The sequence below is a fragment of the Gnatocerus cornutus genome, chromosome 4, assembly GCF_029298725.1.
Source record: "Gnatocerus cornutus isolate USDA-ARS CGAHR chromosome 4, icGnaCorn1.1, whole genome shotgun sequence".
In the NCBI taxonomy this organism is placed as follows: Eukaryota; Metazoa; Arthropoda; class Insecta; order Coleoptera; family Tenebrionidae; genus Gnatocerus; species Gnatocerus cornutus.
The window spans coordinates 7,222,786-7,249,967 of record NC_142236.1 but is presented as its reverse complement, the minus strand read 5'-3'; the positions used below and the strand labels follow the sequence as shown (position 1 = coordinate 7,249,967).

The following is a 27,182-nucleotide window of genomic DNA, read 5'->3' as shown; positions in this document are numbered from 1 at the left end:
AATGCTCCTTTAATAATTGTGGTATTAAAACACGCTTTCAGAACAAGTCAATAACGCCCAACGGAAACATTCCTTGTGTTTTTTTCTCTATGGAAAATTCACTTCGTTTAAGAAATCTCGTAACTTTTTAATGGAGCCTTGAGATGGAGGAAGATGCTAATTCCTTCGTTTGTATAATTTCCAGTGCGCTCGTAATTTCTTTAAAGGATGTTGTTTTCAAGGCCCAAAGTCAAATATAAATCTGAAAAGTCTTTAATTCGACATCTAATAACGAGATAAACGGAGGATTGGACGAAGTAAAGTCGAATTAAAATTGAATTGACAATCAAAGTTAAGAGGATCGCAAATTTGAATATTTTATCAGATATTAGGAGAACTCGTTTAGCGACGACATCAATCTAAAAAACTGAAGACCGAATAATGTAAAGTGCCCCCGTGTGGCGTACACTATTTTATCCACGACAAAAACTTGACCGCATATGTACGGCACTCTCGCCGAAACCTCATAGCATAACTCGCTCACAACTATCCGCTCAACCCTTTTTGTCTGAAATCGACCCGACAGCCCGATAGCTTTAAAGGTAATTTCGTGCTCAGACACTTGTAGCACCACCATCGCCACAAATCGATACGTAAGAAACAATATAAAGCCATTTTGTTGACACTGACAGATTGATTCACCGATAAAATGAACACGAGTTTGATGGTCTTTTGGCACCTGACGCACCGCATACAGGGTGGTCCACGATGAGCTTACAAACAATGGGAGTTTGAAACGAATCGAATGAAGATAGTCACATTTTCAACAAACTTCGGTTATGCCAGAAGTTATATGATTGTATTGTTGGATTCTATATCTTTAATTAGAAAATAATATACAGGACGGTTAATTTTCGAACCACCCTGTATCTATAGATACAGGTAAATGATTTATCGACGATTCCTCGTAGCAACGACCGTGTAACATACCCTGTTATTTATTAGTGTCAATCGGCATTGTCCGTTGATTGTAATTTCCTATTTCAATATCAGAATGACGTGTGGAAGGTGTAAATGCATTAACCGACATCACTTTTCATCAGATTTCTGAAAAGGGAGATTATTGTGTTTGATCGTTGTGCGAGGCTTCGATCGCGAATTCTCCCAAGACAAGTGAGACAATAGTGGAGAGTATTGTTTTCTCTATTCCGGAAAGCCCGGAGTTGATACGCCCAATACCCGGTGTCTTCCGGATATTCGAGTGTTTCAGGTGAAAGGCCATTTTCGGAGAGGTCTCTTAACTTGATTCTGTCAGAAATTAGGATGGGCGAAATGTGAGCCGCGTGTTTAAATTTCGCGAGTGTTTTATTACCTTTGGTAATTCAGGTTCAATTACAACGATGTAAAATAAATAGTTTCGTTGAGAAGTTTCTGCCTTCATTTTACGCTTCTGCTTCGAAATTGGCTAAATTATTTTTTGAGCTAAAAAATTTTTGTTTCAAAATTGCGGTTCAGAATTGTTCTGAAGTTCTGAGACACCCTGTATATTTTTATAAAGTTTCTGAATTCTCGTATTTATTAGAGTGTCGGAAACATAAAAGACTAAACTTAGAAATGCTCTCAACTCCCACACCCGGCGCATCCACCATTTTCATATTTTCACTATACAGGGTCCAGCAACTCTTATAGTCACCCCCAAAACCGTCTTTAATTTTTAATATAAAATTTGGAAAATTTGCAAACGCTTTGTTACATTTTTATTACCAGTTTTAGCGTCGCGACGCCCTCAATATGTAATTTTTAACAATTTCCGACGGTTCGTCGAATCAATTTTTTTCAACATTTTTCTCTTTTGCATAAACTTTATAAAAAAACTAAAATATTTTTATCACAGTTATGTTCAAAAGAATGTGAAATAGCGAGTATTCCACAAAAATTCAAAAATCGCTCAAAATTACACTTATTAAGCGTAGTAACGCTAAAGTAACGGTGATAAAACAAATTTTGCATCAGATTCTGAAGCTGTATCAAATTAGAGACAATTTTAAAAGTGAATACAAGTGTTGCCTGGACCCTGTATAGCTGCGTACTGTGTATCTGTGTAACTATGTAGCTGTATGTCTGTATATCTGTATAACTATGTAACTGCGTATTCACGTATCTGTGTATCTGTGTAAGTATATAACTGTATATCTGTATGACTGTATAATTCTATAACTGTGTATCTATGTAACTGTGTGAATTTAATGACCAACAGTAGAAAATTTTGGATTTTTCTAAAAATTGTACTTTTTGTTCTTAATTTTTCTACCTAATTTATTAGTCCAGTTAATAATAAAAAATAAAGCAGTAATACCTCCAAATTTGACGACTTTAGAATTAAAATTTCCAAAGTTACAAAATTTAACAATGATACGTTTCTAAAAAAAATGTATTTTTTCTTCTAAAATCTTGTAATTTTATACAGATAATAAGAAAAACAAAAGTAGAAAAACATCCAAATTTTACTGCTTTAGAATCAAACTCGAAAAAATTACGAGATTTTACAATTTGATATAGCGCATCCACCATTTATAACTAAATTAAAACTTTCAAAAAATTGTACTTTTTGTTCTACAATTTTGTACTTTAGTGTAATTAACGAAGAAAACGAAGATAGTAAGAGCTGCAAATCTTATTGCTTTAGAATCTTATTGCTTTAGAAATTGCCAGTGTGAAATTTTTTGTACATCAGCAAAAAATCTTAAGAAAATAAGATTTAAAAAAAATACACTTCTTGTTCTAAATTTTTAATATTTGGCACAGTTAATAAGTAAAACACAGGTAGTAAAAGCTCCAAATTGAATTGTTTTAGAATCAAAATTAACAAAATTATGAAATTTTATAAACAACGGTAGACAAATTTAGATTTTTCTAAAAATTGTATTTTTAGTTCAAATAACTTGCCACAACTAGTAAGTAAGGCAGTAGTAGTAAAGCCTCTAAATTTTTCTATTTTAGAATCAAAATTAGCTGTAATAAAATTTTATGAACAATGGTAAAACCCCCTCATTTTTGAATTTTTCTAAAATTAAATCTTTCTAAAAATCGTACATTTGGTTCAGACATTTTGTAATTTAGTACAATTAATAATTAAAACCAAAGCAGTAAGAGCTTCAAATTTTATTCTTTTAAAAACAAAATTGCCCAAGATATGAAATTTTATGGACAATGATAGAGTATGTGACACATCCACCAATTATAAACGTTACAAAATTCACTAAAAATTGTACTTTTTGTTCTAAACTTTTATACTTTAGCATAGTTAATAAGAAAAACGAAGATAGTAAGACCTGCAAATCTTATTGCTTTAGAATCAAAATTGCCAAAGTGTCAAATTTTTTGAACAACGACAGCAAATTTTAACTTTTTTAGAAAATAAAGATTTTAAAAAAATAAACTTTTTGTTCTAAATTTTTAATATTTAGCAAAGTTATAAAGTAGAACAAAGGTAGTAAGAGCTCCAAATTGTATTGTTTTAGAATCAAAATTAACAAAATTATGAAATTTTATAAACAACAGTAGACAAATTTAGATTTTTCTAAAAATTGTATTTTTAGTTCTAAACTTTTGTAATCTGCTACAGTTAATAAGTATGACAAAAGTAGTAAAGCCTCTAAATTTTACTATTTTAGAATCAAAATTAGCAGTTGATGAACAACGCTAAAACCCCCTCATTTTTGAATTTTTCTAAAATTAAATCTTTCTAAAAATCGTACATTTTGTTCAGACATTTTGTAATTTAGCACAATTAATAATTAAAACCAAAGCAGTAAGAGCTTCAAATTTTATTCTTTTGAAAACAAAATTGCCCAAGATATAAAATTTTATGGACAACGATAGAGTATGTAACACATCCACCAATTATAAACGTTACAGAATTCTCTAAAAATTGTACTTTTTGTTCTAAACTTTTGTACTTTAGCATAGTTAATAAAGAAAACGAAGGTAGTAAGACCTGCAAATCTTATTGCTTTAGAATCAAAATTGCCAAAGTGTAATTTTTTTTAACGACAGAAAATTTTAACTTTTTTAGAAAATAAAGATTTTCAAAAAATACACTTTTTGTTCTAAATTTTTAATATTTAGCAAAGTTATAAAGTAGAACAAAGGTAGTAAGAGCTCCAAATTGTATTGTTTTAGAATCAAAATTAACAAAATTATGAAATTTTATAAACAGTAGACAAATTTAGATTTTTCTAAAAATTGTATTTTTAGTTCTAAACTTTTGTAACTTGCCACAGCTTGTAAGTAAGGCAGTAGTAGTAAAGCCTCTAAATTTTACTATTTTAGAATCAAAATTAGCATTTATAAAATTTGATGAACAACGGTAAAACCCCCTCATTTTTGAATTTTTCTAAAATTAAATCTCTCTAAAAATTGTAGTTTTTGATCTAAACTTTTATACTTCAGCATAGTTAATAAGGAAAACGAAGATAGTAAGACCTGCAAATCTTATTGCTTTAGAATCAAAATTGCCAAAGTGTAAAATTTTTTGAACAACGGCAGCAAATTTTAACTTTTTTAGAAAATAAAGATTTTAAAAAAATACACTTTTTGTTCTAAATTTTTAATATTTAGCACAGTTAAAAAGTAGAACAAAGGTAGTAAGAGCTCCAAATTGTATTGTTTTAGAATCAAAATTAACAAAATTATGAAATTTTACAAACAACAGTAGACAAATTTAGATTTTTCTAAAAATTGTATTTTTAGTTCTAAACTTTTGTAATCTGCCACAGTTAATAAGTAAGACAAAAGTAATAAAGCCTCTAAATTTTACTATTTTAGAATCAAAATTAGCAGTTGATGAACAACGCTAAAACCCCCACATTTTTAAATTTTTCTAAAATTAAATCTTTCTAAAAATTGTACATTTTGTTCAGACATTTTGTAATTTATCACAATTATTAATTAAAACCAAAGCAGTAATAAGAGCTTCAAATTCTATTCTTTTGAAAACAAAATTGCCAGAGATTTTATAGACAACGATAAAGTATGTGACGCATCCAACAAATATAAACGTAACAAAATTATCTAAAAATTTTACTTTTTGTTCTAAAATTTTGTACATTTACATAGTTAACATAGTAAGAGCTCCAAATTTTAGAGCAATCAAAATTGCCCAAGTTATAAAACTTTATGAATAACGCTAGAAAATTTTAGATTTTTTTTATAAACAAAAATTTCTAAAAATTGTTTTTTGTTCTAAAATTTTCTAATTTCGCTCAGTTAACAAGTAAGACAAACGTAGTAAGACGTCAAAATTTTACAACACATAAAGTGAGGTTTTTGGACCTCCCTGTACATTAGATTTATGAATATGAAGCTCCAGACCCCGCCGGAAGTGTTAAAACTGTCTTTCTTTCATTTCAAGCAGTGCGTCAGACCCCGCTGCGTAATCTTTCCTCAAAAAACACAAAAGAAAGTAGAAACCTATTCTCTCCTCGACCGATTTTAAAAGAGAGTTTGGAGTACGGTTTCGAGCCAATTGATAACACTTTGAGAAAATCTGTATTTTAAGCCACGTCGACAGTACAATAAGCCCTAATGGCGTGGAGCCACCTTCTTCACGCTAGGTGAAACGGTCCGAAGAATGGCCCATTATCCCTTCTTCCCATCGCCGGACTTCGTTTATTTCAACAAAACAAACTAACACAATTTCCAAGTTTAAAATAAGCACTTTAACTGACTTGTTTAGCAATTACGAACATCCTAAATCGAGTTAGTGTCAGCTCTTCACTGATTCATTCTTCGCGCCAGGACCCAACTCATGGATAATTGAACCAATTAACCACCGTTAACATGATCTGGGCACGTTTTATTGATCGTTTTGTTGACTCAGATTGCAGAATCAATAATTTCTTACAAACGCAACTCTCGTGCGCCGTAACGACGCACTCTCAACATTCTGTCGGTTGACTCTTTTCGAAATGGATGTGGAGAAATTAAGTTAATTTTGTCTGGAATTTGACGGGATTGATCGGGGCTTTAAGTGAGCCAAGGGCGTGTTCGAGTTCGGGCTGAGAGAGAAGAGTGTGGCTGTCAACGAACGCACCAGATATATACTTCATTCGTTTTGTTAGAGAATGATTTTTGAAGATTTGCTAGAGCTGTTCGGCTAGAAAAGAAGGAATTTTCATCCACTTCAATTGCAAAGTGCACTGCGTAAAAGCAAAAGTTTCTTAAATATTTCAAATAAAAGTACAATTTGCAACGGAAAATGTAATAATACAAAAAGGATCTAACTCCGGAACGAAATGAGAAAATCGGAATTATATTGAAAAGTTTACTGCATATAAATAAACTTCAAAAGTGAATGTGAATGCAATTTTTATTTTTAAATGAATACTTACATTTTGATTACCCAACAACAAAGTACATATTAATAAAATGGTGGTAGTGTGAGCCAAATAATGGCATTTTATCCAAAATGCACTAATAAAGTAGTACTTCATTCACTTATTTTAGACAAATAAAGTACTCTTTTACTCTCTAAACACTTTAAAGAAAATTATGCCACATTCCCATGACTTTCTAAACGCTAAAAATTTGTCACTGCTGTCACTTCTGTCAATTCTTTTAATGCCTTAATTGCAACCAACAGAGGCTTTGGATAAAATCTAGTATTATATTCGAGGGTAAGGACAAATTATTCACTCCAAAAATCTTATTCTGATTTTTGTCGTGAATAATTTGCGTCCTTACAATCATATAATGAGTATCTATTATTTTCAAAAATGAATAAAAAAGGCGCATCCACCATTTATAAAAACAAACCAAATTTCTAAAAATTGTACTTTCTGTTCTAAAATTTTGTAATTTACCGCAGTTAATTATTAGTAAGACGAAAGGAGTCAGACCTAAAAATTTTACTTTAAAATAAAAATTGCAAAACTTATAAAATTTTACAGAAACGGTACAAAATTTTTGACTTTCCTTAAAAAAAGAATTTTAAAAATTGTTTTTTTTTGTAATCAAACTTTGAAATTTCGCACAGTTAATAGCAAAACTACAAAAGAAAACTCAACTATTCAATTAAAATTGCAAAAATTATGAAATTTTATTAACGGTATAAAAATTTTTACTTTCATAAAAAAAAATTACATATTTTTGATTGTATTTTTTGTTGGAAAGTTTTGTTATTTAGCACAGACAAGTAGTAAAGCCTTCAAATTTTACTGCTTTATAATAAAAATTATTTTACAGTCAACAGTGCACATTGTTGGATTTAAAAAAAAAAACTAAAAACTGTATTTTTTATTCAAAAATTTTGTAAATAATAATAATTAAGACTAAACCAGCAAAAAATTTAAATTAAAATTTTTAAAATCAAAATTGCTAAAGTTATGAAATTTTATGGACAACGACAAAAAATTTGAATTTTTTTAAAAATAAACATTTCTAAAAATTAAGTTCTAAAATTTTGAAATTTAACACAGTTAATAAATAGGAAAAAAGTAGTAAAGGCTCTAAATTTAATAGCTTTAGAAGCAATATTGCCAAAGTTATAATATTATAGAATAGAAATTTTTTTACAGTTATTTTAAAAAAATGTAATTTTTGTTCTCAAAATTTTGTAATTTCGCACAGAATAAGTAAAATCAAAGTAGAAAGAACTCCAAATTTTAACGCTTTAAAATTAAAACTACCAATGTTGGAAATAAATCTTTATTATCAAAGTGATTAAGAGTTTACGGACAACGGTAAAAAAAAGATTTTTCGATAAAATAAAAATTTCTAAACATTGTAATTTCTGTTCTGAAATTTTGGAATTTTAATAAGAAAAACCAAAGTAGTAAGGACTCCAAATTTTAATGCTTTAAACTCAAAATTGCCAAAGTTATAAAACTTTACCGACAGCGGTAAAAAATTTTGGTTCTTCTAAGCAAATAAAATTAAATAAATTAACAAAAATTTCCAAAAACTGCAATTTTTGTTCTAAAATGTTCTACTTTTGCAGTCATTAAGTAAAACCAAAATAGTAAGGACTCCAAATTTTAATGCTTTAAAAACTAAGTTGCCAAAATGATAAGACTTAACTGACAAAGGTAAAAAATCGAATTTTTCTATGAAACAAAAATTTCTAAAAATTGTAATTTTTGTTCCAAAATTTTGTAATTTCACACAGTTATTAAGTTAGACGAAGGTAATAAGGCGTCCGAATTGTATTGTATTAGAATTAAAATTGCCGAAGTTATGACGTTTTTTAGACAATGATAAATAACAATTTGTACAGTTGCACAGTTAATAAGTAAAACCAAAGTAGTAAAACTCCGAATTTTACTGCTATAAAGTCAAAATGGTCAAAGTTAGGAAATTTTAGAATGAACAATGGAAATTGTTAGCTTTCCTAAAAATAAAAACTTCTAAAAGTTGTACGTTTTGTTCAAAAATTCAGCAATTTGGTACAATTAGTAATTAGAATCAAAGCAATAAAAGCTATTAATTTTATTTTCTTAGAAAGAAAATTGCAAAAGTTATGAAATTTTATGAACAACGTAGAAAATGTAGCGCATCCACCATTTATAAATAAAACAAAATTTTCTAAAATATGTACATAATTTTTGTTCTAAAATTTTGTACTTTTGCACAGTTAATAAGTAATACCTATCAAAGCAGTTAGGACTTCAAAATTTTAATGCTTCAAAATCAAAAAATTGCAAAAGGTTTAAAACTTTAAGAACAATAGTAGAAAATTTTGGATTTTGGCAAAATAAAAATTTCTAAAAATTGTATTATTTTTTTAAAATTGTGTCCTTTCGCACAGTTAATAAGAAACACCAAAATGTCGTAAGGACTCAAAATTTTAATGCTTTAAAATCAAAATTGCCAAATTTACAAAATTTTATGTACAAGGATTGAATTCTTTGGCGTTTTCTAAAAATAAAAATTTCTAAAAATTGTATTTGTAATTTTAAAATTTTGCTTTTAACCCAGTTAATAAGTAAGACCAAACTAATAACCTCTCCAAATTCTACAGTTTTAGGATCACAATTGTCAGTTGGGTAAATTTATAGACAATGGTAAAAAAAATATTTTTTCTGAAAAAAAAATAACTTCTACAAATTGTACTTTTTGTTCTAAAATCTTGTAATTTAGCTCAGTTAATAAGTAAGAACAAAGTAGTAAACACACCAAATTCTACTGTTTTAGGATCAAAATTGCCAGGGCTGTGAAATTTTTGAAACAACGGTAGATAGGTTGTCCTAACATTTTGACCGAATTTTGGCCCTAAAACATTTCATAGATAAATTCCACCTTTAGCTCAACTTTTCCAAGAAGAAGATCCATAAAGACCTATAAAATATAACTCAAAAAACAAATCTAATTGCAGAAAAAGCCAAACAAAGCCATTTCCCCCGAAATAAACCACTTCTCAATCATAATTATCTTTTTTCCTGCAGCATTCATTTTCTCATTTCCGGTTTCATTTTCACATCACCATCCGATTAACACAAAAGAACCACATCGTTAATCGTAACATCCTCTTTTTACCCTGTCAACATCCCAAAAAGCAAAACTCTCCCATTTACATCCCAAACTACAAACTAGTTTCTCGAACTCGCTAGCACTAAATTAAAAATAGACGAAATCGATACGCGAAGAGTCAAATCCCGGATTACGTGCTGCTCCCGGAACACGAATAATTAAAATTCTAACGAAGAATTTATTGAGGGCTCGCGACACCCGTCAACTGAATCGTTTATTTAATAACATTCCTGGAGGTGATATTTTCGGGATAATGAAGCGAAGGGGAGGTGGGAAGTACCCATAAAGTTATGGGTTTTAATCTCAGCAAAGGTGAAAATTTCGTGGTGTGATGGAGAGTGATGGCGTTTAATCTTTAAGGAAAACGTGAAGGGTTTTGACAAGAAGTTTTTCCAGCTTTCCACGTGCAGATGTTTAATGACATTCCGAATGGCGGAGAAATTAAATCGTGCGTTATAATTGCTACAGTTGATTGGATTATGTGCTAGTAAGCCGTGTTATATTGGATTAACGTCTCTGATTTTCGAAGTTTCTTAATATGATTATGGAAAGTTCGTAAGTGCAGTAATGCAATTCGCACTTTGGGAATTGGAAATAGAAGTTTTAAACTCTCTTTTATTTCGACCACTGGAAATAGCTACATAATGTATTAATACATAATTGTTTTAAGAATATTGAGGAACTTGAAAAACAAGTGGAAGATCTTTTCTAAATATGATTTATTATTACAATTTGGAAATTAATTAAATCACAATTTATTAACTGTCCGAAATTCCAAAGTTTTAAAACAAAAAGTACAATTTTTTAGAGTTTTATTTTAAGAAAAATCCACAAGATTCTATAGTTGGCGATAAAATCTCATAACTATGGCAATTTTCATTTTAAAGCAGTAAAATTTGAGAGCTTTACTACTTATTAACTGATCTAAATTACAAAATTTTCTACCGTTTCGATGTCCACATTTTATGATTTTGACAAATTTCATTTTAAAGCAATAAAATTTAGAAAGTTTACTACTTACGACTTTCTTATTAACTATTCTATATTAAAAAAATTGTAGAACAAAAAGTACAAATTTTAGAGTTTTATTTTCAGAAAAATTCAAAATTTTCTACCGTTATCCAAAAAATTTTATAACTTTGCCAATTTTGACTTTAAAATAGTAAAATTTATGGGGTTTTACTTCTTACAGCTTACTTTTTAACTGCTCTAAATTACAAAATTTTAGAACAAGAAGTACATTTTTTAGAGTTTTATTTTAAGAAAAATCCACAAGATTCTATAATTAGCGATAAAATCTCATAACTCTGGCAATTTTGATTTTAAAGCAGTAAAATTTGAGAGCTTTACTACTTATTAACTGATCTAAATTACAAAATTTTCTACCGTTTCGTTGTCCACATTTTATGATTTTGACAAATTTCATTTTAAAGCAATAAAATTTAGAAAGTTTACTACTTACGACTTTCTTATTAACTATTCTATATTAAAAAAATTGTAGAACAAAAAGTACAAATTTTAGAGTTTTATTTTTAGAAAAATTCAAAATTTTCTACCGTTATCCAAAAAATTTTATAACTTTGCCAATTTTGACTTTAAAATAGTAAAATTTATGGGGTTTTACTTTTTACAGCTTACTACTTTTTAACTGCTCTAAATTACAAAATTTTAAAACAAGAAGTACATTTTTTAGAGTTTTATTTTTGGAAAAGTTCAAAATGTTCTACCGTCGTCCATAAAATTTCATAACTTTGGCGATTTTCATTATCAAGCAGTCAAATTTGGAGGATTTTACTAATTACAGCTTTCTTCTTAACTGCTCTAAATTACAAAATTGTAGAAAAAAAAGTACAATTTTTAGAGTTTTATTTTTGGAAAAATCCAAAATTTTCTACGGTTGTCCATAAAATTACATAACCTTGGCAATTTTCTTTTTAAAACAGTAAAATTTGTGGGCCTTACTACTTACGGCTTTCTTATTAACTGTTCAAAATTACAAAATTTTAAAACCAAAGTACAATTTTAGAATTTTACTTTTTAGAAAAAATCAAAATTTTCTACCGATGCATTGTCTATAAACTTTCATAACTTTGGCAATTTTAATTTTAAAGCAGTAAAATTCGAGGGTTTTAGTAGTTTCTTATTAACTGCGCTAAATTACAAAATTTTAGAACATATAATAATCCTAAAAATTTCTAAAAGCTTTTGAAATTCTAAGAAATTTAAGAAATGTGAGAAATATTCACGAACTTGAAGATGTTTTGTAAATTTGATTATATACGCAATCTTGAAAATTAGATAAATCGCAGTTTTCTGAAATCATCAATTTTAAAATTCGACTGTTTCGACATTCCTAGATCAAATTTTTCGATAAGTCAAACATTTTTGAAAATTTTAGGGTTCTAAAGAATTGTAGAAATATGAAAAATATTTGAAAATTTAAGATTTTGAAGATGTCTTGTAAAATTTATTTTCATAAAAATCTTGGAAATTTTATAAATCTCTGCTTTCACTACATTTTCCAGAACTACCAATTTTGAAAATTGACAGTTTTGTCATTCCTAGATGTAATTTATCCAGGATTCTATAGATTTCTGCAAATTTTAAAATCCTAACGAGTCTTAAGAATCGTAAAAATGTGAAAAATATTTGAATATTTATAAACTTAAAGATCTCTTGTAATTTTTTTTTTATTTTTCGAAATATATTAAGTCGCAGTTTTGAAACACTTTTCGAAACTCTTAAAAGTCGATATTTTCACATTCCTAGAGGTATTTTTTCGAGAATCCTGAAAATTTGTAGAAACGTTAGAATCTTAGAAATAAGCAAAAATTAAATCCTAAGTCTGTAAATCTTTTGTAAATTTAAATATTTTATAAATGATAGAAAAGTTATAAATCGCAGTTTTACCAAACATTTTCCAAAACCATCTTAAAAAATTTAGCACTCGAAGATTTAATTTTTCCAGGATGCTGAAAATTTCTCAAAACTTTAGAATTCCAAATAATCTTTAAAATTTTAAAATCCTTAAGAGTCCATAGATCTTTTGTAAATTCGAGAATTTTATAAATCTTTAAAAAATTAATCACTCACAGCTTTCGCACACATTTCTCAGAACCATCAATCTCAACAATAGATAATTTTAACATTTTCCTAAAATATTTGAAGATTTAAGATTTTGAAGATCTCTTGTAAATTTTATTTTCATAAAGATCTTGGAAATTTGATAAATCTATTTCACGACATTTTCTAGAACGAATCTTGAAAATTGACAATTTCTAAATGTAATTTTTCCAGGATTCTAAAGATTTCTGTAAATTTAAGAATTCTATCGAATCTTAAAAATGAATCGTAATTTTTCCAGGATTCTAAAGATTTCTGTAAATTTAAGAATTCTATCGAATCTTAAAAATGAATCGTAAAAATGTGAAAAATATTTGAATATTTAGAAACTTAAATTTATTTTTTCCAAGAGCCTGAAGAATTCCAAGCGATCGTAAGAATGTTACTAATGTGAAAGTTATGAGTTATCAGAATTCTTAGAAACCTGTAGACCTATTGTAAATTAAATTATTTTAAAAATCTTCAAAACTTGTTAACCATCAATCTTTCAATCTTAAGAAACGATACTTTTAGCACACCAAGATTTAATTTTTGCAGGATTTTTAAAACTTATAGAAACGAGAGAATTCTAAACAAACTTAAGAATTTTTGAAATGCGAAAAATATTAAAAACCTGGAAATCTTCTGTAAATTTGACAATCGTAAAAACATATAAAAAATGATTTTCCGAATGATGAAAAATTAATCAAAAATTTGTTTTCCCTAATTTGCAATGTAAATTTCACGGTTCAGTGTCTATTTATCAAACCCAGTCAAACATGGCGGTACACCGCCATCTTCCACCTTCGCCAACTAGTTAACATCTAACTGTGATATCAAAGTCACCGACCTAAATAAACGTTTATCCCAACGCCCCTACCTGATCTACGTAAATTTTATAATTCCTTCCACAAAGAATACCTCCCATTCCAAGCAAATATTGTCAGTTCGACAATATCCGTCTGTGATTTAACGCTCTCAGGTGGAAATTCTAATTAAATTAGAAATACTTTCGGTTGAAATATCGAGCTTATACCTGTTAAGATTTTAATATAACTACAGGGTGCTCGACGAACGCGCAATATTCATCACAATCATCAGAATACACTACAATTAAATGTAATCTCTTTAAAACTCGTACATGTTAAAGCGCTTCAATTTTAGGATCAATCAAACCGGAGTAACGAGCTTCTTCCTAGGCCGAATTCTATAGAAATGCATGTGCTTATTTTAAGTATTATCTTGAAAACTGAACTCAAAAACTCGCAGTCAAGCATGTAGAAGGAATTATTTTGACGATTCTGTTTGTACTGTAACGAGCGAGATACAAAAGGATGAAATAACACTGATGAAATATTACTGCAAAGAGAGAATATTTCAAGTGATGTTGTAATCCCAGACAGGACGTCAATAACATCCGGTAGTCCACAATAACAACACATTTTCGCAACGGCCCTAGAAATTCCGCAAATGATTTATCAGGATTTTATAACGCAATAGTTATTTTTTTTATTTTTTCATTTTTTATTATACTGCCGCCTCGATTGACACCTCGACAAGTTAGTGTTTTGACATGTCACATAATTATCACTAAAAAAACAGTATAAAACATTGTACAGTACTCTCGCGAAAAGGTCATAGCGAAAGCCCGCGCTCTCTGGCGTATTAAAAATCAAAGCGGGTCAGATCGGTGGCGGCGACTTAATGCAACTTAAACTTGAACCGTACGCTCAAAACGGAATTTATTCCGCCTCACAATCAACAAACAGAATGAAAATTCCATCGATAATGCTAATATCACGTTCGTCCTTTGAAGGAGCAGAGTCTTAATACCGAGCGAGACGTAACAAACTTAGACCTCGAAGTAAAAACTTTATTGCAAGAGATATGTTCGGCAACGAGTAATTTAAAATTTTATTTCCCACTTTATGTACTTTTCCATGTTTATCTTTCATTTACGTAGGCTGCGGTTAATAAGCGAAGCAATGTTTCCAAATTCGGACTTGATTTTGTGGAGGAAAACTGAGAAAGTGTGATTCGGATTTTTACAGGAATGTGATGTAAATTTTATGATCCATTTCGCACGAGTCGCAAACACCAATTTTTTCTGCAATCGCGGCAAACTGAAGCAAAATTTGATAGAAAAAATCATAGTTTTTCTTTATAGTAAAATGTACTACATATATGTTAAATTTTAATATTCGCTTGTCACATATACAGAGTGTTTCACGAATAGAAAAAATTTCTATTTTGGCAATAAGCTGCAAAATGGTAATTCGTCATTCATTTCGCACAAGTAACGAACAAGAGTTTTTCTACAATCAGTGACAGTTGTGACAATTGTTTTAAAGTTGACACTTCACTTGACACGGTTTTTGTGCTCAGTTTGGCCAAGTTGTAAATCGAAGTCTGCATCAAAGAACCGGAAATAAATATTCAAAATAAGTGCTGAAATAATTCTTATCTACGACCGTGTTCTTAAACAGCAATTATTACAGGGTGATTTTATTAACTTTTATTGCCAATTTTTTTTTAATTTTGATATTTTTTTTGAAAATATTTTTTTGTAAAATTAGAACATATTACACATTTCTGAATCAAGAAAATTAATATCTTCCAAATTATAAAAAAATGGGTGCCAATTTAAAATAAGAAAGTTGAATATCGCTCAAAAGATACTAAGACATTTAGAAAAATTCTAAAATCATAAGTTTATAGTAAATTAAAAACCATTTAATTTGTTTTTTAAATTTTTGAAATCGGTTCATAAATAAAAATTCTACAACGCCTGGCATTTTTCAAAAATCACGCTGTATATATCGCTCATTTGAGTTATGTAATGACCTCTATTACATCACTTGTAACGAGTGTATTTCAGAATGCATTTTTAATTACCACACTAGTCAAATAATAAGCTTTATTATTCAACTCACATAGTGTGAAATGAGTGGTGTAATAAGGCCTTTAATACAACAGTTTTAGAACAAATAGTATATTTTGAAACAAGTTGCTGAATGATGTATATTTCCGCACGAGTCCGAAATTTGTTCACGAGCCGCAACGAGTTCTCGATACTCTTTTCTTCCGAATTTTTCTTCAGAAGTCAAGTTAGCATCCAAGTTGGCAAATTCTTCATTCCTAAACGATTTTTAGTGACTTTTCGTTGTGACACCAAAAATCGTGCCGAAATAAGCCATTCTTAAACGATTTTTAGTGACTTCCATTCCAGCACGATTTTTGGTAATTTTTGTGATTAAATCCGCACCCCAAAACAGTGCGAAAATTCTGTCAAGTAAAGTGTAAGTTTTAAAATAATTGCCATTTCTGTGATTGTAGAAAAAATCTTATCTCAGAACGTTGATTTCTTTGTGCAATGAGCTTGTAATGAGTATATTACATAACGCATGTTTTGCATTACCGCACTAGTGGAATAATAAATTTCATTATTCGACTAAAACAGTATCAAATGAGTAGCGTAACAAAGCTTGTAATAAAACAGTTGTAAATTAACAAATAATATATTCTAACATAAGTTGCAGAATAGTCTATGTTTCAGCACGAGCGTTGGTATTGTCTCTGCAACTAGTTTTAGTTACGATTTCCTATATTACGGCTTTCATTCCGAATTTTTCTTTAAAAATCATCAAGCTAACAGCATCCAAGTTGGCAAATAAGCTTCTGTCCAAAACGATATTTAGTGGCATTTCATTCGGACACCAAAAATCGTGCTGAAATGAGCGATTATTGAACGATTTTTAGTGACTTCCTATTCTAGCACGATTTTCGGTGCGAGAAAGAAAAACACTAAAAGCGAAGCAATGTTTCCAAGTTCGGGCTTGATTTTGTGGAGCAAAATTGAGAAAGTGTGATTCGGATTTTTACAGGAATGTGATGTAAATTTTATGATACATTTCGCACGAGTCGCAAACACCAATTTTTTCTACAATCGCGGCAAACTGCAGCAAAATTTGATAGAAAAAGTCATAGTTTTCCTTTATAGTAAAATGTACCACATATATGTTAAATTTTAATATTCGCTTGTCACATATACAGGGTGTTTCACGAACAGAAAAAATTTCTATTTTGGCAATAAGCTGGAAAATGGTAATTCGTCGTGTGTGCTAACATTCATTTCGCACAAGTAACGAACAAGAGTTTTTCTACAATCGTAGCATACAGTGACAGTTGTGACAATTGTTTTAAAGTTGACACTTCACTTGACACGGTTTTCGAGCAGTCGGCACAAATATGCGTAAAATTTCACAAAAGTCGATGAATCATCTATAAATGGTAGTAGTTACAAAACGATTATTAACGCACTCGTATGTCACTTTTACGCCCTTGTGTCAAAAATGAGTTATTTTAATTTCGAAAACAAAATTTCAACTTCATATATTTAATATTCATTCGTAAAAAACACTTAGATTCACCTTTTGAAGAAACCACTGGAAAAAAGTTAAAAAAACAACTCAAAATAATCCAAATTTGAACAATTTAGCACTGTAGATTTCCCACATTTCTCAACCACGATTATTGTCAAACTCACAGAAATTCCAATAAAAACATATTTACCACTTTATATTAGCGTTTTTATTCCCAACTTTGGCATTGGAAACACGGCGATTTGTGTAGAAAATCATTTTTACCTCGGAAATGATGACTTTTAGAACGCAAGATATGGCCATTATGTCAAATTGTGTTGTCTGATACCTATTAGGGTTAAAAATCTTTATTCGGGTACACCCTGTATATTAAAATTTTGAAAATTTGCGTTTTTTGACCCTAGAAATTGTAGTTTGAAGCAGTTTACTAGCAAATGCAAAATAATGAACTCTCAAAATTTCAAAATCTAGACATTTTTAACAAAAATTTGGGAAATTTTGATTTTTTCTAAATTACAATTTTTGAAAATTTGATTTCTTCCCTTTAGTGGTGAATAATTTGTCTCAGATTAACAGATAAAACAGCATTGCTTCAAACCTCTCAATTTTTTATTTTTGTTGCAATAAAAAAAGAAAAAAAAATTGAAAATTTTTGAAACTGTCCAAAAACATATTCTAAAATTTAATGTTACAATTTGACGCAGAATTTTCCAATTAACTTCAAATTTTAAATACGTCGTAATTGTCCACTTTTCTAAATTTCGTTATTTCTACGTTCAAACTATTATGCAAAGATTTTTTTGTAAATTTTCCAAAAATTTAACACTCCAATACAATTTTGAAATTTTTTAAAATTACTTGCAATATAAGGCAGTCAAAATTTTGTTGCTATAAAACGAAAATTGCAGTTTTTAATAAAAACTTGTTTTTTTAGTCTACAGGCAAATAATGGAGGTGTACCAAAAACTGAACAGTTCTCCTAATTAGGTCCATCGAGCCGGATTGAAAAAAAAAATCGAAATTTTATGTAAAAATCAGAGCTCGCTTCGCTCGCACTTGACCAATTCCTAGTGGTTCCGATTTTTCTATAATTTTGAAATTGTAGTAAAACTATACAGGTGTTCTAAAAGTAAATACATTTAGACAAATGGAACCAAATCCTAAAAAATACATAATTTGATAATAAAAATAATTGACCAGTTATTTGTGGATACAAATTTTGTAATTAAAAACTGTAATCGAATAATACACAAAATTTTACTAATTTGGTCCCTCGAGCCGCATATCAAAGAATGCGAAATTTGATGTACAAACAATGGAGGTGTTCCAAAATCTGAACAAATATCCTAGTTTGGTCCCTCGTGCCGGATCTACAAAAATGAGAAATTTTATGTGAAAAAAAATGCGTAATTACGCTTTTTCTATAATTTAAAATTGTAGCGAAACTATACAGTTGTACCAAAAGTGTTTTCAATTTGTCCATGGAGCTGAATCTTAAAAAAACGATAATTTTGGTGGTCGCGTTTTTTCTATACTGTTTAAATTGTACTAAAATTATACTTTATTCGGGTATACAGCGAAAAATCGTAACGTGTTCAAATCCCATCAAGCAGGCGATGGTGTCCCAAATCGTGCTTGATTCCAGCCCTCTTATTTGATAAGGATTTTTCAGCAACTGACAGGGGTTTTCCCAGTATTGACAGGGTTTTTCCTACTCGCCAGTTTTCTGATGAAAATGCGTTATGATTGAATAGTCCGAACATCGCAATCCTACCAACTGAACAGGAATTTTTTAAATGTCCGTTTTGGTGTTAAATTACCGTACTTAATCTTTTACATAAAACCCTCAATCGCACGAAAAATTTACAACTCTTAAAACAAAAATTATGTGAGAACCAAATGGCTGTTGGCAGTCCTTAGAATATCTTGTTTTTTTTCGTTTCTGCTTTGTCGGAAAACATTGTTGTAATGCATTGCCAGTGGTGCGGAATAAGATATGTGAATCTTGTAAAAACTTTATTCGGAGGCATTTGTATGAAAGCATCCGAAATACGCTGATAAAATCGATGAATAAATGTTTCCAAAGAATCAATTAGAAGAATGGTAAATTCGTGGTTCGTTCAATCTTCTGCTGTTTGTTTCAATGGATTATTGCAAATTGACAGGCTTGAATTAATTATCGTACTGGCTGCTACTAATTTATTCGTGTATAATTAGAGAGCATTTAACTTCGCAGTTGGCTGTGGAAAAAACTGTCATGTCGTAACTCACTCCCAACGCCGAATTTTTGACAGGATTATTTAAAAGCCGACATACGTTCCATAGATTTTCCTACATACATATTAGAATTGACTGCAATGTGAACCGCAGGCTCAGGAGGCATTTGCTGGAGAGACGTGAAATCCTTAGCTATAGTGCGAAATTTGTAAAAGGCTTTTAACCAATAAACGGTCTTGGACTAAATTAAAAATATTATAATATAATTCTTAACCACGTCACTTGAGTTTCCGAATCTTCTAATACTAACACTGGTCAACAGTGATTTTGTTGCCCAAGATGTAAGAGTGGTTTCCAATACTTCTATGCCAACAATTCACAAAACTATGAATGGTTTTGGAAAATTAGCTCTGATTTTTCTTCAATCTTGATTTTTATGTTTTACTAAAAATCTGTAAAATTGAGAAAAAAATAGCAAGTATATTCTCAATTTGTTTTTTTTGGAAATTATTACAAATTGTTTCGTTTGAATGGTTAATTAATGTACATAGAAGTTAAAAAAGAAAAAATATATAAAACTTATATTAAACTTTAATAAAACGCATTTTATAATCGCGTCTTTTATATTTTTTATGCCCTTATTTACTGAAAATCTTGAAGCATTCCAACTTTTGTTGGTCACGTGGCGTGCACAAAAGCGAATTTTGACATGATAATAAACACTTTATTATAATTCGTGTTCTGAAGAGCTGACTCAATGTCTACATTATTAAAAATATAAAATACGAAAAAATCATAAAAACCAGAGCCAATTCAGTACTTGTCTTGAAAACATAGAAATCCGCAGAGGGCAACAAAAAAAATATTTTTATTTTACAAAATATATATATTTATTTTACAAAAGTAAATAGGAATTTTTTGGTGGCGCCATCTATTACACAGCTCAACAAAAAAAATATTTTTATTTGTTGAGCTGTGTAATAGATGGCGCCACCAAAAAATTCCTATTTACTTTTGGGGTGAGAAAATCATAAATAACAAATCTTTGTTGTAAAAGCTGCTTTTCATTTATATGCCCACGAGCGTCCAGAGCAAGCTGACTTTTTTGCCGCACTGCTGCAACTTTACCGCACTGACAGCGACCACAAAGTAATTAAATGTCGCCTTTGGTACACTTAACGAATCCGGAATGCGTTTTCCACGCCCGTAATAACCAATTAATGCACACGATAAACTAAATTGCCAATTGACTTTGTGACACGAATCATTAATTTTTCAAATTGAATCAATCGCCCACGTTACAAATCCCCACGATCCATAGGAAATTAAAGTTAAAATCTCTCAGAATTGTTAAAAAAATTATGAAAACTATTAATATTTTACGATTATTTTTGTAAGTCCTCATTAATCAAAATTGGCTGTTCGGCCAAGGCTCCGAAGACAGTTTATTTTAGACCTATTTAATGTGAATTTTATGTGCTCGGTTTGGCCAAATTGCAAATCGAAATCTGCATCAAAAAACCCGAAATAAATATTCGAAATGAGTGCTGAAATAATTCTTGTCTACGACCGTGTTCTTAAACAGCAATTACACAGGGTGATTTTTAAAAAACGGCAGGCGTTGTACAATTTTTATTTATGAACCGATTTCAAAAATTTAAAAAAACAATTAAATGGTTTTTATTTATTATAAACTGGTGATTTTAGAATTTTTCTATATGTCTTAGTATCTTTTGGGCGATATTCAACTTTCTTATTTTAAATTGGCACCCATGTTTTTTTTCATAATTTGGAAGATATTAATTTTCTTGATTCAGAAATGTGTAATGTGTCCTACTTTTACAAAAAAATATTCTCAAAAAAATATCAAAATTGAAAAAAATAGGCAATAAAATCTAGATGCGTGGTGTCAAAAAAAGGAATGCCAATCCTTTCTGTTCTTTGCTGCTTTTTGACATTACAATAACGGCATTTTTTTGACACCATGCACCTAGATTTTATTAACTTTTATTGTCTATTTTTTTTAAATATTTTTTTGTAAAAGTAGTACATGTTACACATTTCTGAATCAAGAAAATTAATATCTCCCAAATTATAAAAAAAAATGAGTGCCAATTTAAAATAAAAAAGTTGAATATCGCTCAAAAGATACTAAAACATTTAGAAAAATTCTAAAATCATCAGTTTATAGTAAATTAAAAACCATTTAATTTGTTTTTTAAATTTTTGAAATCGGTTCATAAATAAAAATTCTACAACGCCTGCCATTTTTCAAAAATCACGCTGTATATATCGCTCATTTGAGTTATGTCACTCTATTACATCACTTGTAACGAGTGTATTTCAGAATGCATTTTTAATTACCACACTAGTCAAATAATAAGCTTTATTATTCAACTCACATAGTGTGAAATGAGTGGTGTAATAAGGCCTTTAATACAACAGTTTTAGAACAAATAGTATATTTTGAAACAAGTTGCTGAATGATGTATATTTCCGCACGAGTCCGAAATTTGTTCACGAGCCGCAACGAGTTGTCGATACTTTTTTTCATATTACGGCTTTTGTTCCGAATTTTTCTTTAAAAGTCAAGTTAGCATCCAAGTTGGCAAATCCTTCATTCCTAAACGATTTTTAGTGACTTTTCGTTGTGACACCAAAAATCGTGCCGAAATAAGCCATTCTTAAACGATTTTTACTGACTTCCATTCCAGCACGATTTTTGGTAATTTTTGTGATTAAATCCGCACCCCAAAACAGTGCGAAAATTCTGTCAAGTAAAGTGTAAGTTTTAAATTAATTGCCATTTCTCTGATTGTAGAAAAAAAATCTTATCTTAGAACGTTGATTTCTTAGTGCAATGAGCTTGTAATGAGTATATTACATAACGCATTTTTTGCATTACCGCACTAGTGGAATAATAAATTTCATTGTTCGACTAAAACAGTATCAAATGAGTAGCGTAATAAAGCTTGTAATAAAACAGTTGTAAAACAAATAATATATTCTATCACAAGTTGCAGAATAGTCTATGTTTCAGCACGAGTGTTGGTATTGTCTCTGCAACTAGTTTTAGTTATGATTTCCTTCCTATATTACGGCTTCTATTCCAAATTTTTCTTTAAAAATCATCAAGCTAACAGCATCCAAGTTGGCAAATAAGCTTCTTTCCAAAACGATATTTAGTGGCATTTCATTCAGACACCAAAAATCGTGCTGAAATGAGCGATTATTAAACGATTTTTAGTGACTTCCTATTCTAGCACGATTTTCGGTGCGAGAAAGAAAAACACTAAAAATCGGTAAAGAAATTTGTTTTAGTATGATTTTTAAATTTCGCTGCAATTGTAGAAAAAAACTTATTTCCTACTCCTGCGAAAGAAACGACACTTCTTGTAGGTAAAATATTACCATTTCGCAACTTGTTGCAAAAATTAGTATTTTTCTTAAAGATCAATATTTTGTTCATTTTTTTGTGTAATGAGCTCTACATATAACATAACTTGTAATGAGTATATTACATAACGCATTTTTTCATTATCCCACTAGTGGAATAATACGCAAGTTTCATTATTCGGCTCAAATAGTATCGAATAAATGGTGCAATAAAACTTGTAATAAAAAGTGCATAAAAGTTATGTACATCACTTTCGCCGAAACCTCGTAGTGTAACTCGCTCGTTTTAGCGCTTGTACTGTAAATAACTGCTATTAAAACACGAATCAAAATTTTGTTTGCGGAAGGAAATTTGATCTAGTCGTCTAATTAAAATCATAATAAAACGGTAGTTCAAAGTCAAAGTTTGCGAAATAAAAAACTCTACTGATTTGAACCGAATCGATTTTGAGAATGCAAATATGTGAACTGCAGTTCCGATTTCCAAACGCGAGGTGCAGTTGCAACTTGAATAGCAGTTTAATAATGGGTTACGAGAATAGAAACTCAAAGAAAAAAGACCAAGAAAATTTGCTTGATGGAATATTAGATCTCCGGGAAATTTTATTAACGTCCATAAATCGCTAGTACATTGAAGAAAATTACACGAGGCGAATTTTTATTCAAAATCTGTGGTTTCGGACGTTACTGGACCATCTAAAAGCAACTTTGATGAATCATCCTGTATTTCCAGCAGTGATTTTATTTTTGATGATTCACAATCAAAAAGTAAATGCAGATTAATTTGTTGATTTTTCCGGAGAACAATTATTTCATTTCTCGTTATGTTTGTCGGTTCATAGTAATTAAAACAAAACAAAGAATTTTTACCTTTGACCTTTGCAATTTTCCCGGAAAAATATGTACGGTGGATGTGAGAGTTTAAATTTTAATTAGATATAAAAATGACAAGAGTTGTGGAATTTTTCGACGTAATTTATTACAGCGCGAAGCGGCACAAAATTATTCTGACCTAGCGTAATTCAAAAGAGAACAAAGTAATAGAAAAATGTCATAATTTTCCTTTATTATGAAATGTACTACAGATTTTTTTGTCAGGCTAGATACATACAAGTTTTACAAGATCCATTTCGCACTAGTAACAAACAAGATTTTTTCTACAATTGCAGCAACATGCAAAGTTTAAGTATAAATAGTTTAAGCAACAAATCTAGCAATAATTTAAAGATTAACACACATTTGAGAGATTCGAAAAATCGAAAACCTTTTTTACCCAAATTCAACGGTTGGAATTAGAGAGAGCGGCGCAAATATGCGTGAAATCTAACAAGAACCGATAAATCATCTAGAAATGTCTATATAGAACTTTAATTTCGGTTAAAATGACATACTTTTACGCACTCTAATGTCACTTTTACGCACTTGAATCTTAAAGAATGTCAGTTTGAATTTGCAAAATTTTTAATGGTACATGAGCAAACAGTAGTATGATTTTTTCGCCGACAAAAGTCAAATTACACTGGCGCCAGCGCCATTTAGAAAAAAAGCATACTTTACTATTATTTTATCATTCAAAATGTTTTTTTCACTTCTCAAAGAGTTGTTAGATCAATTGTTAATTCTGGTTTGAACAATAATTATCGGACAAAAAGTTTTATATAAATCTCGCACTGTACAAATTTAAACGGCTCTCTAGCAGATGTCGCCGGAGCCAATATGAGTAACTATTACAGCAAGACGTACAGAGCATTGATCGTATTTTGCTGTATGTATTATTATAAAAGTGGTTCAATTTTTGGTCTCTTTAGATTTACGCCTCGCTAATTCGGACGTAGAATCCGACAAATGCTCGGCAAGCCTCGCTAATTCGGAAGTAACGCTCAGCAAGCCTCAATACTTTGAAAGTCGAATTAGATAAATGCTCGCCAAGCCTCGCTAATAAGAAAGTAAAATACGATAAACGCTCAGCAAGCCTCGCTAATTCAGAAGTAAATCCAGTAAATGCTCAGCCCACCTCGCGAAATCAAAAGTAATATCCGATAAACACTCGCCATGCCCCGCTAATTCGGACGTAGAATCCGACAAACGCTCGGCTAGCCTCATTACTTCGAAAGTCGAATTAAATAAATGCTCGGAAAGCCTCGCTAATTCGGAAGTAACGCTCAGCAAGCCTCAATACTTTAAAAGTCGAATTAGATAAATGCTCGCCAAGCCTCGCTAATTTGAAAGTAAAATACGATAAACGCTCAGCAGGCCTCGCTAATTCAGAAGTAAATCCAGTAAATGCTCGGCCCACCTCGCGAAATCAAAAGTAATATCCGATAAACACTCGCCATACCCCCGCTAATTCGGACGTAGAATCCGACAAACGCTCGGCTAGCCTCATTACTTCGGAAGTCGAATTAAATAAATGCTCGGCAAGCCTCGCTAATTCGGAAGTAACGCTCAGCAAGCCTCAGTACTTTAAAAGTCGAATTAGATAAATGCTCGCCAAGCCTCGCTAATTTGAAAGTAAAATACGATAAACGCTCAGCAAGCCTCGCTAATTCAGAAGTAAATCCAGTAAATGCTCGGCCCACCTCGCGAAATCAAAAGTAATATCCGATAAACACTCGCCATGCCCCGCTAATTCGGACGTAGAATCCGACAAACGCTCGGCTAGCCTCATTACTTCGAAAGTCGTATTAAATAAATGCTCGGCAAGCCTCGCTAATTCGGAAGTAACGCTCAGCAAGCCTCAATAATTTAAAAGTCGAATTAGATAAATGCTCGCCAAGCCTCGCTAATTTGAAAGTAAAATACGATAAACGCTCAGCAAGCCTCGCTAATTCAGAAGTAAATCCAGTAAATGCTCGGCCCACCTCGCGAAATCAAAAGTAATATCCGATAAACACTCGCCATACCCCCGCTAATTCGGACGTAGAATCCGACAAACGCTCGGCTAGCCTCATTACTTCGGAAGTCGAATTAAATAAATGCTCGGCAAGCCTCGCTAATTCGGAAGTAACGCTCAGCAAGCCTCAATACTTTGAAAGTCGAATTAGATAAATGCTCGCCAAGCCTCGCTAATTTGAAAGTAAAATACGATAAACGCTCAGCAAGCCTCGCTAATTCAGAAGGAAAATCCAATAAATGCTCGGCCCGCCTCGCTAGTTTGAAAGTCATATCTAATAAACGCTCGACTGTAGAATCCGGTCGGCACGCCTCGCGAGTTTTTTTTTAACAAAATTGAACGGAAAACTAGTCAGTTTTTATTCTAGATGAGCAAACAAACATTTCACCAAAAAAAAACCTGTTCTTCATCATTTTCCAAGAGAATCACAACTGTTAGCAAAATCTTCAGAATTTTTCTGTAGAATCGCAAAAATCTAAAGACTCTAGAGAACGAAAATAATGTGAAGAAGAACCACAAAATCTTCTACATATAAAAAAACGCAAGAGGTCCAAAAAAAACTAGCAACTACTTCTAAATAATTATCATTTTTATAGCCTCACATAAAAAACGTAATTTGTGGTATTTTGTGTACAAAGTACGCGGAAAACAATTTTATCGAAATAGAATCAAAATTTACACTAGAACTAAAGTTGGCACTAAAGCTATATTTTTTCTACCAATGTTGCAGACCTATTTAAGTACTTGTCCGATAAAAAAACATTTGAAACAAATAACTTTGGAAAAAATAACAATAAAAATGACTCATCCTTTGTACTCGCCACTTGTCTGACTAGCTGTGATCACCTGCAAGGTCGCATTCCACTTTTTACGACGCCCCACTTTTTTTATACAAAACTTGTTGTTTTGCATCATGTAATCGACCTTCCGGTAAAAAACCGCTCAAACTGGACCAGTAAAAGACCGGATTATGACGTCACCATTTCACGAGAGTTCGATTGGTTGCAATAAAGTGAGTCGGTCAATGACGGTCATTTCCACGAAGATCTCTGAATCCTGACCTGTCACATGCCAGATGCCATAAAATGAACTAATAAGAGACATGCGTTCATTATTGTTTTCTTGAACACCCGATATAATAAAAATTTAAAAAAATGTCCCACCACATGTCAACAAAATTGATTTAATTTAAAGGAATTAGAAAGTGATTGAAATTGATGCGTCATTTCATGGATGTCTGGTATGATTAAGGTCAAGGTCAAACATGTGCCTTCGATAAAAACTGATATAAAGCTTATAGTAGAGTGGATGTTTATAGGCGGCAAATTCAAACCGCGGCTCTGTGATTGGTCTACGATTTATTATTATCAAATGATCAAGAAACTGGGCGATAAAGTGTTACGAACCTTTAAAACAAATTTAGATAAAAAATGACAATCGAATTCGGAGTATACTTAAAACGGATCAAGTTGGCGTTGCCATTTTGCAAACAGTTCGACGTACGTCAAAAAAAACAAGAGAACCTAACCTCCCTTTTCCATAACGATTTTTGACTTCTAAAGAGGAAAATTAAAAACAAATGTAGAACAAATCTGGTTAAAAATACACGTGAATTAACAACCCAACGACATTTCAACTTTAAAATTCCCAACGGATCAGTCCGTCAAATGTCAGATGCGAGACTG

General features: G+C 30.7%; 1 protein-coding gene across 9 annotated transcripts in view; it reads right to left on the bottom strand.

The window, feature by feature from the left end:
• The window catches only part of CASK (peripheral plasma membrane protein CASK), a 351,460-nt gene that overhangs the window by 323,288 nt on the left and 990 nt on the right, over positions 1-27,182 (bottom strand). The gene's annotated exons all lie outside the window — the stretch shown is intronic.